A 12,011-nucleotide genomic window follows, 5' to 3' on the forward strand; every position below is an offset into this window, starting at 1 on the left:
ATCTGTTTTTATACCAATACCATGCTGTTTTTGTTATGATGGCCTTGTAGTAGAGCTTGAAGTCTGGTATGGTGATACCTCCTGCACTATGTTTTTTGCCTAGAATTGCTTTGGCTATTCTAGGTTTTTTGCTGTTCCATATGAATTTATGGATTGGTTTCTCTATTTCAGTGAAGAATGTGGCTGGGATTTTGATAGGTATTGCATTGAATTTGTATAACAATTTGGGCAGTATGGCCATTTTCACTATATTGATTCTGCCTACCCATGAGCATGGGAGGTCTTTCCATCTCCTTGTGTCTTCTTTGATTTCCCTTATTAGATTTTTGTAGTTTTCATTGAATAGGTCCGTCACGTCCTTGGTTAAGTTGATCCCTAGGTACTTTATTCTTTTTTTGGCTACTGTAAATGGAATCGTTTCCATAATTTCCTTTTCTGTTTGTCTATTGCTGGTGTACAGAAAAGCTGCTGACTTTTGTGGATTGATTTTGTATCCTGCTACTTTGCCAAATTGGTTTATTAGATGTAGGAGTTTGGGTACTGAGTTTTTTGGGTCCTTGAGATATAAGATCATGTCGTCTGCGAATAGGGATAACTTGATTTCTTCCTTGCCGATGTGGATCCCTTTGATGTCCTCCTCTTGCCTTATTGCTATGGCTAGGGATTCCAGCACTATGTTGAACAGAAGTGGGGAGAGTGGGCATCCTTGTCTTGTTCCTGTGTTTAGGGGGAATGATTTAAGTTTCTCTCCATTTAATATGATATTAGCAGTTGGTCTGTTGTATATGGCTTTTATTGTTTTGAGGAATGTTCCATCTATTCCTGTTCTCTCCAAAGCTTTTAATAGGTATGGATGTTGTATTTTGTCAAAGGCTTTTTGGGCATCGACTGAGATAACAATGTGATTCTTGATTTTAGTTCTGTTTATGTGGTGAATTACATTGATTGATTTACGGATGTTGAACCATCCTTGTGACTGAGGGATGAAGCCTACTTGGTCATGATGTATGATATTCTTGATCACTTTCTGGATCCTGTTAGCTAATATTTTATTGAGGAGCTTTGCATCTGTGTTCATTAGTGATATTGGTCTGTAGTTCTCTTTTTTTGTTGGATCTTTGCCTGGTTTGGGGATGAGTATGATATTAGCTTCGTAGAATGAGTTCGGGATTTTTCCCTCCGTTTCTATTTCGCGGAAGAGTTTGAGGAGTATTGGAATTAGCTCCTCACTAAAGGTTTTGTAGAATTCATTGGTGAATCCATCTGGGCCTGGGCTTTTCTTAGTAGGGAGGTTCTTGATTACCTCCTGTATCTCACCGTAAGTTATTGGTTTATTTAGTTGATTTATTTCTTCTTGGTTCAGTTTGGGCAGTTTGTACTTCTCTAAGAATTGATCCATTTCTGTAAAATTATTGTTTTTTGTTGAGTAGAGGTTTTGGAAATAGCTCCTTATGATTGTTTGAATATCGTGTGTATTTGTTGTAATTTTTCCTGTGGAGTCCCTGATTTTACGAATATGAGTCTCTTCTCTTCTTTTTTTTGTGAGTCTTGCAAGGGGTCTGTCAATTTTGTTTATTTTCTCAAAGAACCAGCTTTTAGTCTTATTTATTTGTTGAATGGTCTTTCTATTTTCAATCAGATTTATCTCTTCTTTAATCTTTGTAATCTCTCCCCTCCTAGTCATTTTAGATTCTGTCATTTCTTGTTTCTCCAGTTGTTTTAGTTTCATCGTGAGGGTATTCACCTGCTCTGCTTCCATTCTTTTAATGTGGGTACTGAGTGCAATGATCTTGCCCCTCAGTACTGCCTTAGCTGTGTCCCATAGGTTTCTTTGTGATGTGTTTTCTTTGTCATTGTGGCTTATGAATTCGTTGATTTCATCTTTAATTTGATCTGTGGCCCAAGTGTTGGATAGCAGCGTGGGGTTTAGCCTCCAAGAGTGTGTATAGGCTCTGTGGTATCCTTTGTTGTTGAGGGTTACCTTTAATCCACTGTGATCAGATATAATACATGGGATGATGTCAATTCTTTTGTATTTGCTGAGGTTCTTTGTGTGGGCTATGACGTGGTCTATTTTGGAATATGATCCATGGGCTGCTGAAAAGAAGGTGTATTGGGTCTCTGTAGGGTGGAAGGTTCTATATAGGTCTGTTAGATCCATTTGGGCAATGGTGTTATTTAGGTCCTCAGCTCCCTTACTAATCCTCTGGGTGTTGGATCTGTCTCTTGGAGAGAGAGGAGTATTAAAGTCACCCACTATGATTGTGTTTGCATCTATCTTGCTCTGTAATTCTGTGAGAATTTGCTTGACATATGTCGGGCCTCTTTTGTTCGGTGAGTATACATTTATCACCGTGATGTCTTGATTCTGGATTTTTCCTTGTATCAATATGTAGTGTCCTTCTTTGTCTTTTTGAGTGGACTTTAAAGAGAAATCCAGCTTGTCTGAGATCAGGATGGCTACACCTGCCGTTTTGGTGGGTGCATTTGCTTGGTAGATCTTGCTCCATCCTTTCATTCGAAGCCTGTTTTTGTCCCTTGCTGTAAGGTGGGTCTCTTGTAGACAACAGATGTCAACTTTTTGCTTGCGGATCCATTCTGCCAGTCTGCTCCTCTTGATCGGGGAGTTTAAGCCATTTATATTTAAAGAGATCAAGGATAAGGGTGTTTTTTCTCCTTCCATTTTCTTGTTGGGCTGTTTTTTCCTGTTGTTTTTTTTTTTTTTTTTTTCTTCTTGTCTTTAGTGAGCTTGTGTTTCTGCTGGACTTTGGCTATTGAAGTTTCTTTCTGAATCTGTCTGTGTGTCTTTTACGATCTCTGTTGGGTGGGCTTCCCCTCTTAATATTCGCTGTAGGGCTGGTTTTTTATTCACATACTCCTTTAGCTCCTCTTTGGTGTGGAAAGATCTGGTTCTCCCTTCGAATGTGAACTCCAGTTTCGCTGGATATTTGATCCGAGGTTGTAAATTGTTATTCTGAAGTACTTGGATGGTGTTCTTCCACTCACTTCGAGCTTGGTAAGTTTGTGTGGATAAGTCGGATGTTATTCGAATCCTCTTCCCATTGAAAAAAGTTTCCTTCTTCGCTTTGGCTGAATTCAGAATTTGCTCTTTAATCTTGAGGTCTGTAGTCTTGAATATTATGTGCCTTGGGGTGGTTTTCCTGGGGTCTGGCCTGCCAGGTGTCCTATAGGCTTCGGTTACCTGGATGGGGTCCCCTGTGAGATTGGGGAAGTTTTCTGCAATAACTTTATTGAGAACATGATTAAGCCCTCTGCTCTGATATTCGGCTCCTTCTTCTATTCCAATTATGCGCAGATTATATCTCTTGTCTTTGTCCATTAGTTCCTGGAGTAATCTTCCCTGAAGCTTCACCTTTTCTTGGAGTGTGGTCATTTTCTGGTTGTTGTCAGCTGCTTCATCGTCCAGGCGAGAGATTCTGGATTCCATATGGTCCACTCTTTGTGTTATGGTTTCAATTGCGGAGTTTATGGATGTCAGAGAGCTATTCATGGTTGTCATATCAGCTCTGATCGTGGAAATTTCTTCCTTTAAAGAGTTGTATTTTAAATCTATTTTTTCATGCATTTCAATTCTCAGGGTGTGGAGATTTTCTTTAAAGGCGGCTTGCATTGTATCCATTTTTGCTTCCATTTCTTTAAACGAGGCTTGCATTGTATCCAGTTTTGCTTCCATTTCTTTCTTGGCTTCCTGGGTGTCCTTCCAGATTTCCGCTCTAAACTCCTGGAATTGTTTTCTGATTTCATTTCTGACAGTTTCGATCATTCCTGTTAACATGTCCTCATTTGCTTTTTTATTCTCCATCTCCTCTCCAGTCGTGCTGCTTTTTGGAGCTGGCGAGTTGGCTTGTCCTTTGATGAACTGAGTTATGTTTCTTTGTGATTTGCGCATCTGGAAGTCTGTGTAGATCTTCCCTCCCTTCTGTGTAGGCGTGTCTGCGTCAGCAGGTGCTGTCGCTGTGGCCCCGCCCACCAGTGCAGGGCACGCCTATCAGAGCGGGCGCTTTCGCCGGGGCCCCGCCCTCCTGTGCACTGTGAGTCCCCTACAACAGGCACTTAAGTGGGGTCTGCCTCCCAGAGCGAGCCCTGGGTTGTTGGGTTGTGCTTGCGCCCTCCCGCGAGTCCGTTGGGGGGGGGGAGGCAGTATGTGTGGGGCCCAGTGGGATCGACTGTCCGGGTGTGGCTTGGCACTCTCAGACCTCGCCTCCGCTTCGAGGAGGGGGAACGAGATCAGGCTCAGGTGACCCTGCTGGGCTGGTATTGCCCACCAGCGCCTGTGATTTTAGTTGTAAGAGTCCGCAAGGTCTAGGCGCCTCGGGTGGGGCTTGCCCTGCCGGCCGTCCCCGGCCCCTGTTGGGAAGGGGACGGGGCCGGTTCTGCCAGTTCAGGAACCTTTGGGGGCTTGGGGCTGTTCCGCCCTTCCCCTGCTAGACTGGCTTCCCAGCGCCTGATGGGAGCTTCCCGCCTGATTTGGGGGACCTTTGTTCCCACGGGAGTGGGGAGGGGGAGGGAGGGAGCTATAGCTTCTTTGTCGGGCTTGGGTCTCCCGTTGGGGGAAGGGATTATGGGGGACTCACTTTTGCTGCTTTGTGTGTGTGTCCCGCACCGCCGTTGGCCCTTCAGGGGTTGGCGAAGTGTCGTGGTGGCTCCCCCGTTCCCTCTTTCTGCCGCGCTGGGTTCCCTTGTCCGAATCCGGTGTGGACCCGAACTTCTCGTCGCTGCCGGGTGTGTCTTGGTCCGCACCCTGCTTTGTGTCCGTGGGGTCTCCCGCTATATGGATTCTGCGCTCCTGGCAACCTGTCTGCCGATCGCCGGGTTTCCCTTTCCCAGCCTGACCCTGTTTGGGCCAGGGCCGGCTGGTGGGGGGAGGGTGCCCCGATTAATCTCCGGCTCCGTGTAGGTTTTCGGTTCTTCTTTTTTGCTCCTTTTTGTTTTCCTGCGTTTCTCCACTGCTTCTGGATGCTGGTTTTGCTGGGTTCTTGGTGGAGTGTTGGGTGTTGGAGTTCCCAGCTCGCTATTCAGTTGGTGCGAGTCGGGGTGCCTCCCTATTGTTTCGGCGCCATCTTTCTCCTCCTCCTGGTTTGGTTTTTTAAAGTGCTACAACAAACCCATTTTTGTGGTGTAAGAGGTTTAGCAAAGACTGCATATACTTTGCTATCAGCACTCACTTCTGGCTGAGTGCTGACATTCACTAGTGAGAGCAGCTGACATGGTCAATGTGCTGTAAAGTAAGAGTTGTGTTTCCCCTCTCCATTCTCATTAAATATTCAGAAAATAGCATATTACTGTAGCCAATTTGGACTTAAGAAGGAGCCATGAGCCGGGGGGTGGGTCAAATAGTAGGGCACCTACCTGGCAAACATGAGACTCTGAGTCCAAACTGCATTCCTCCCCGCAAAAGAAGGGGAAGATCTAATTTTTGTAACACTGCTCTTTAATGTATGTAACTCTGCTCTTTAATGTGTCTTAAGTGACAGAAATGTATAGATTGTCAGTAAAATATGTTTTGTGATCCAAGGCACTATTTTTGTTGCTTTGGAAACTTTTATATGTTCTATGTTAATATAAGGAGTTCCGCCTAAGCCTGGGCGCTGATGACTCACGCCTGTCATCCTAGCTACTCAGGAGGCTGAGATCTGAGGATCACGGTTTGAAGCCAGCCCAGGCAGGAAAGTCCAAGAAACTCTTATCTCCAATTAGCCACCATTAAACCAGAAGGAAGTGGAGTGGTAGCTCAAAGTGGTAGAGCGCTATCCTTGAGCAAAAACACTCAGGGACAGTGCCCAGGCCCTGAGTTCAAGCCTCACAACCAACAACCACCAAAAAAGTTAAAATTTTTCTAAATATTTTAAGCAACAGTTGAGATTTTGTGCTTTCAATTGAGTCTTTGGTTGGTTAAGTTATTTTGTATGCAATTATTAGTGCAGATTATTTTATAGATTTTACTATTTTATTTTCTTATCCTGCTTTCCTTTTTGAAACACTTGCCTGTTTTTGAAGAAAAAAAAACAAACCTTGTTGCATGTCCACATATCCCAAAAATGTTTTCATTGTGAGTCATTTTGGCAGGAAGCCAGGAAGTAGCCAGAATTCCCTTGGAATTCACTCACCAAAAAAAAAAAAAAAAAAAGGACAGAGATTACTTCAGGCTTCTAAATAGCACAAATAATTTGCTTTTTTAATTCTTTTCCGTCTTTGAAACAGTAGCCCAGGTTGACTCTGAACTTGCAGTCCTCGTGTCTCCAACTCCCGTCTGCACCACTGTGCCTGGCTCATATGTATTTGTTTGTTTATTATTTATACTGTGCTGCAATTTGAACTCAGGGCTCTTCACTCTCACTTGACTTGCTCTTCCACTTGAGCCACACCTTCTGTCAGTTTGCTGCTTAATTGGAGCTAGAATCTCCTGGGTTTGTCTGCCCCAGGCTGCCTTGGAGCCCCAATCCTCATATCTCAGCCTGCTAAACTCTGGCTCGTTTTTGTTTTTTTTTTTTTAACATTATTTGTTAGATGTGTTTTGCAAACGATTGATTTTAAATTAAGCCATACATTTGAATAACCTGAGTAATACATAATTTAGTTTTCCATTTGTGCTAATAAAGCCTCTTTTGTAAATCCATGTTTAATGACATGCACTTGATTTTCAGCATGGAGAATTTATAAGCAAGAAAATGACATTAAAGTCAGGATGGGAATGTAACTCAGTGATGAAACACCTGTCTGGCCTTTGGACCATAGGGGATTCAGTTGGGTGCCTGCAGCTTCTACCTGTAATCCTAGCGACACAGCAGGCTGCTATATGACCATCTTAGCACTTGCACTTTCTTTATTTCTGATCAGTCATGGGCCTTGAACTCAGGTCCTCGGCACTGTCCCTGAGCTCTTTTTGCTCAAGGCTATAGTGCTCCACCACTAAGCCACAGTGCCACTTCCTGTTTTCTGATGGTTAATTGGAGATAAAGAGTCTCACAGGTACTTTCCTGCCGGGGCTGGCTTTGCACAACGATCCTCTGCTCTCAGCCTCCTGAATAGCGAGGATTACAGATGTGAGCCACCAGGGCCTGGCAGCATTTGCACATTCACCTGCTGCCATTTGGGAACACAATAAGAAGGCCCACACTAGATGCCAGCGCCTTGATCTTGGACTTGTGAGCTTCAGAATCAAATTTATTACAGATGTATTTATTTATTTATTACAGAATCAGATTTATTACAATCACCCAGTCTGTGGTATTGTGATGACAGCATAGGACCGTCTGAGACATTCCTTCCACCTTCATTGGTGAGGGCTGTCTAGAGGGTGGTATAAATACATTGGGAACCATGGGAAAGGAAAAGACAAAAATAAACCCTGTGGTGTGGGGTTGGAATCGGAAGTGCCAGAGAGAGCTCGTGGTCCTTTGTGTCTATGTAGTGTCGGAGCTGTGACTGTGCCACAGTTCTGGCTGCGTGTGCATACAGATGCGTGCGGAGAGGATCGGAAGCAGGGACACTCCCATAGCCATGAGAACACCAAGTAACCATATCCTGGTTTCTAAATCCCATTTGGCACGAAAGTAAATAAGGACTCCTTGAAGAAATGACCGATTTCAAGGCTGGGTCCTGGAACATTCTGCACCATAAACTACCAAAGAACAATGAGGACAGAAATGAACTGACAGGATCTCAGGTCTAAGAAAAACTCAACATTAAGTGATCATACTAACAGCCTTTGAGTTACAAAAAAGAACCGTGAGTCCATACTGATGTAAACCAATAAGTGGGGAAGAAGGGAACATTCTATTCTACAGTAGAATGCCAACCAATAAATGGAATGGAGTTGGAAAAACCACTCCGGTGCAGCCATTACAGTAATAATTGTTGAGCAATCTGCAGAGCCTAACTTAGTGAATGAAAAAAAAACTGATTACAGGAATATCTACATATAGCCCTATAGAGTCTTTCCCCCAAACTAATTATTACTCAATGATAACTATAGCTATTAATTAGGGCTGAATAAACCTAGCAGAAACTATCTTAACCAAAGGATAAAAGTATCATCAGTAATGAGACAAAGCCAATAGTGTGTTTCCTGTCACACATGAGAACAGCCCAGGGCTGCTGCTTTGGTAGATTCCAGGCAATACATCCTGGAGTACCAGAGAAACCCGAACTGCAACAGTGTAGAAAACAGGAATCTTCAAAAGTTCCTCCTTCCTTGGAAAGGCAGAACACCTGTAGGATTGTTTCTGATTATAGATCAACTGAGTGCTGGGTGCTGGTGGCTCACGCCTGTAATCCTAGCCACTACTTGGAAGGCTGAGATCTGAGGATTATGGTTCAAAGCTGCCCTGGCAGGAAAGTCTGAGATTTATCTCGAATTAGCCAACAGAAAACCGGAAGTGCAGCTGCGGCTCAAAGTGGTGAAGCACTAATCTTGAGCAAAAAAAAATAGGAATAGCACCCAGGCCTTGAGTTCAACAACCATGAATGACCCCCTCCCCTCCCCCCACACCCACAACTGAATGACTTGGTCTTTATTGGGATCCTTGTCCAACAAAGGACACTATTGGGACAAAAGCTTGAATGGCGGTTGTAGATTTGTTAGTAATGATAGAACAATGCGAATTCCCTGATTTTGATGCGGTTATACTAGAGCGCATCCCACTTTTAGGAAATAAAAGCCAAAGAAGAAATTAATAATGGAACATTGTGTCTGCAATTTATTTTCAAGTTGGAAGATTTATGCAGGGAAATATTTAACCATTAGGGAAGCTTGATGAAAGTTTTTTTGTTTTTTGCCAGTCCTGGGCCTTGAACTCAGGGCCTGAGCACTGTCCCTGGCTTCTTTCTGCTCAAGGCTAGCACTCTGCCACTTGAGTCACAGTGCCACTTCTGGCCATTTTCTATATATGTGGTGCTGGGGAATTGAATCCAGGGCTTCATGTATAGGAGGCAAGCACTCTTGCCACTAGGCCATATTCCCAGCCCTTGATGAAAGTTTTATAGGACTATACATACTATTTATTCAACATTTATACAAATTTAAGATTATTTCAGATTAAAAGTTTTCTGTCTGGCTGTGGTGGTACATGTACTGGTATCCCAGCTGCTTGAGAGGCAGAGGTAGGAGGATCTGAGTTCAAGATCAGCCTAGACAAAGTTAGCTCAAGACCCTGTGAAAAACAAGGGTTTCAGGGCGCCAGTGCTTTATGCCTTTATTTTTTATTTTTATTTTTTTGTTTGTTTGCCAGTCCTGGGCCTTGGACTCAGGGCCTGAGCACCGTCCCTAGCTTCTTTTTGCTCAAGGCTAGCACTCTGCCACTTGAGTCACAACACCACTTCTGGCCATTTTCTGTATATGTGGTGCTGGGGAATCGAACCCAGGGCTTCATGTATACGAGGCAAGCGCTCTTGCTACTAGGCTATTTCCCCAGCCCGCCTAATGCCTTTAATCTAAGCTAGAGAAGCTGCGATCTAAGGCTCACAGTTTGAATTCAGCCCGGGCAGGAAAGTCCATGATACTTATATCTCCAATTTTCCACCATAAAGCCAGAAGTAGAGCTGTGGCTCAAGTGGCAGAGCATCATCCTTTAAAAATACTCAGGGACAGCACCCAGACCTGAGTTCAAGCCCCAGGACTGATGCATGTGGGGGGGGGGGGGTGCGTGCATGCACACACACATACACACACACAGTGAGGATGTAGCTTGTTTGCCAGTTTGAGTGAACTATTTTATGACCAGAAACATCCCCCTCTTGGTGTCTCTAGATCTAAAGTGTTTACCAGATAGCTACTGGTTTAGGTCTGGGTTTCCATACAAGTCCCAGGAGGAAGGGAGAGGGACCCCATCAAGACCCCTCCTGGAGCTGGGGATAAATGGGTCAACTGCACTCATGCATTGTGGCAACAAGATAATGGAATGGAATAGCTGGTTCTTCTGGAAAGGGATGTTATTTATGACCATTTATGTAATTTCTTTATGATGTATTTATGACCTAACTGATAAAGGATGGGATATTCATCCCTTAGCCAACTGTTCAGATATGCATTAAAAAGCCAAAGGATTGAAGTGTAGTGACAGAAAATCAGATTTCAATTTTCAGATCCACTGCAGGGAGCTCCCCTTGGAAAGAATGCTTCCCAAATCTCTACTGTACTTACTATAATACCACAAATTTTATCTGATGTTATCTCGTTATTCCCTTTCAAGTCTATAGTGTTCACATGGGTTTCTAAGCAGAAAGAAGGCTGCTCAAAGGCAATAATGGCATCTCCATACAACTGTGGGCTTAGCCTAAAATGGAGCACAGGGTTAGGCCAACTCTAGACCTACAATCAACATGTAGGAATTTCTGCTGACACCTAAGCGCTCCCCATTAACCATTAACTGGCATGTAACTAGACCATCTCCATCTCAACTTTGGACCACCATTCTGTTCCCAAGGACAACTCTATGAGTAACTGTGCACAAAGGAAGAATTTAAAGATCACCCCTCAAGAAAGAACACAACCCTATGATTTGGATGCTGTCTTACAATAATGTTCAATTCATTTAATGCTACGCCTGCTCATTTAAAGGTAACACAAGACCTGGTATGGTCATGTAAACCTATAATCCCAGCCTTTGGGAAGCTGAGGCAAGCTGGCCATGAGTTTGAGGCCAGGCTGGGCTACTATAGCAAGACTGTAAACAAAAAAAAAATGTTTTTATATAGAAAGCAACAATTCAGATTAGAGCTAACAATTTGAAAGACGAATGTGTTTGGAAACCTTTTTCAAAACATTCTTCATGGCCAGAAAACTTGTCTAAATCTGCTATGCAGTCTCAGATTCTTCCTAGGGCAACACCAACGACAGCAAAACAAGAAAAGCTCCTCTCTAATGCTGGTGTGCCACAAACAACACACCTCTCCCTTATTCCCTTATTTGACTCTCCAAGCCACACCATTTGCCTGGAATGTTCTCCAATGCCAAGGACACACAGGTCAGCCATACTTCTGAAAAACTGGTCTTTCCAGAACTAGTGTCTTCACCTGTCAGCAACTCATCTATCCAACTTCAACTAATACTAAATGATAAGGATCTGGGGTTCACCTGTTAGATGGAACTCTAAAGAAGTGAGAGAGAAGTATGTCCAGGGGAGTTGCACGGATGCCCTCATCCTTCACGAGACTAGTTACATTTGCTCCTTGAGTGTTCAATGGAAAAGATAACTGTTAGTCAACAGGTAATAAGAATAAGTTATGGGTTCTATTTCATGTAGGGTTACACACAATATACAATAATATAATGTATTTTTTAAGCTGGAAGAAGGGATATTAAATGTTTTAGCCACAAAGAAATGATGAAAACTTAAAAGATAGATACATTTGCCCTGATTTGGACATTGTACATACATTGAAATATATGACCTGTCATAAGTATGTATACTTTTAATGTGCCAGTTAAAAAATAAATAAGTGGGGGCTGGGGATATGGCCTAGTGGCAAGAGAGCTTGCCTCGTATACATGAGGCCCTGGGTTCGATTCCCCAGCACCACATATACAGAAAATGGCCAGAAGTGGCGCTGTGGCTCAAGTGGCAGAGTGCTAGCCTTGAGCAAAAAGGAAGCCAGGGACAGTGCTCAGGCCCTGAGTCCAAGGCCCAGGACTGGCCGAAAAATAAATAAATAAATAAATAAATAAATAAATAAATAGATAAATAAATAAATAAGTGGTGCTTGGGGATGGGGGAGTGTTAGGATTTGCTGAAGTTATATTCCTGATCAAAAATCATCTTCAGTAATAAAGACTCCAAGCCAGATGCCAATAGCTCATGCCTATAGTCTTAGCTTCTCAGCAGGCTGGGAACTGAAGGACTGAGGTTTGAAAGCCAGCTGGAGCAGAAAAGTCCATGAGACTATCTCCAAACTAACCGGGAAAAAGCCAGCCTGGAGACATGCTCAGGTGGTAGAGCCTCCAAGCTGAGCAAGCAAGCCCGAGGGCCCTGAGTTCAAGCCCCAGAGCAGAA

The sequence above is a fragment of the Perognathus longimembris genome, chromosome 23, assembly GCF_023159225.1.
Source record: "Perognathus longimembris pacificus isolate PPM17 chromosome 23, ASM2315922v1, whole genome shotgun sequence".
NCBI lineage: Eukaryota > Metazoa > Chordata > Mammalia > Rodentia > Heteromyidae > Perognathus > Perognathus longimembris.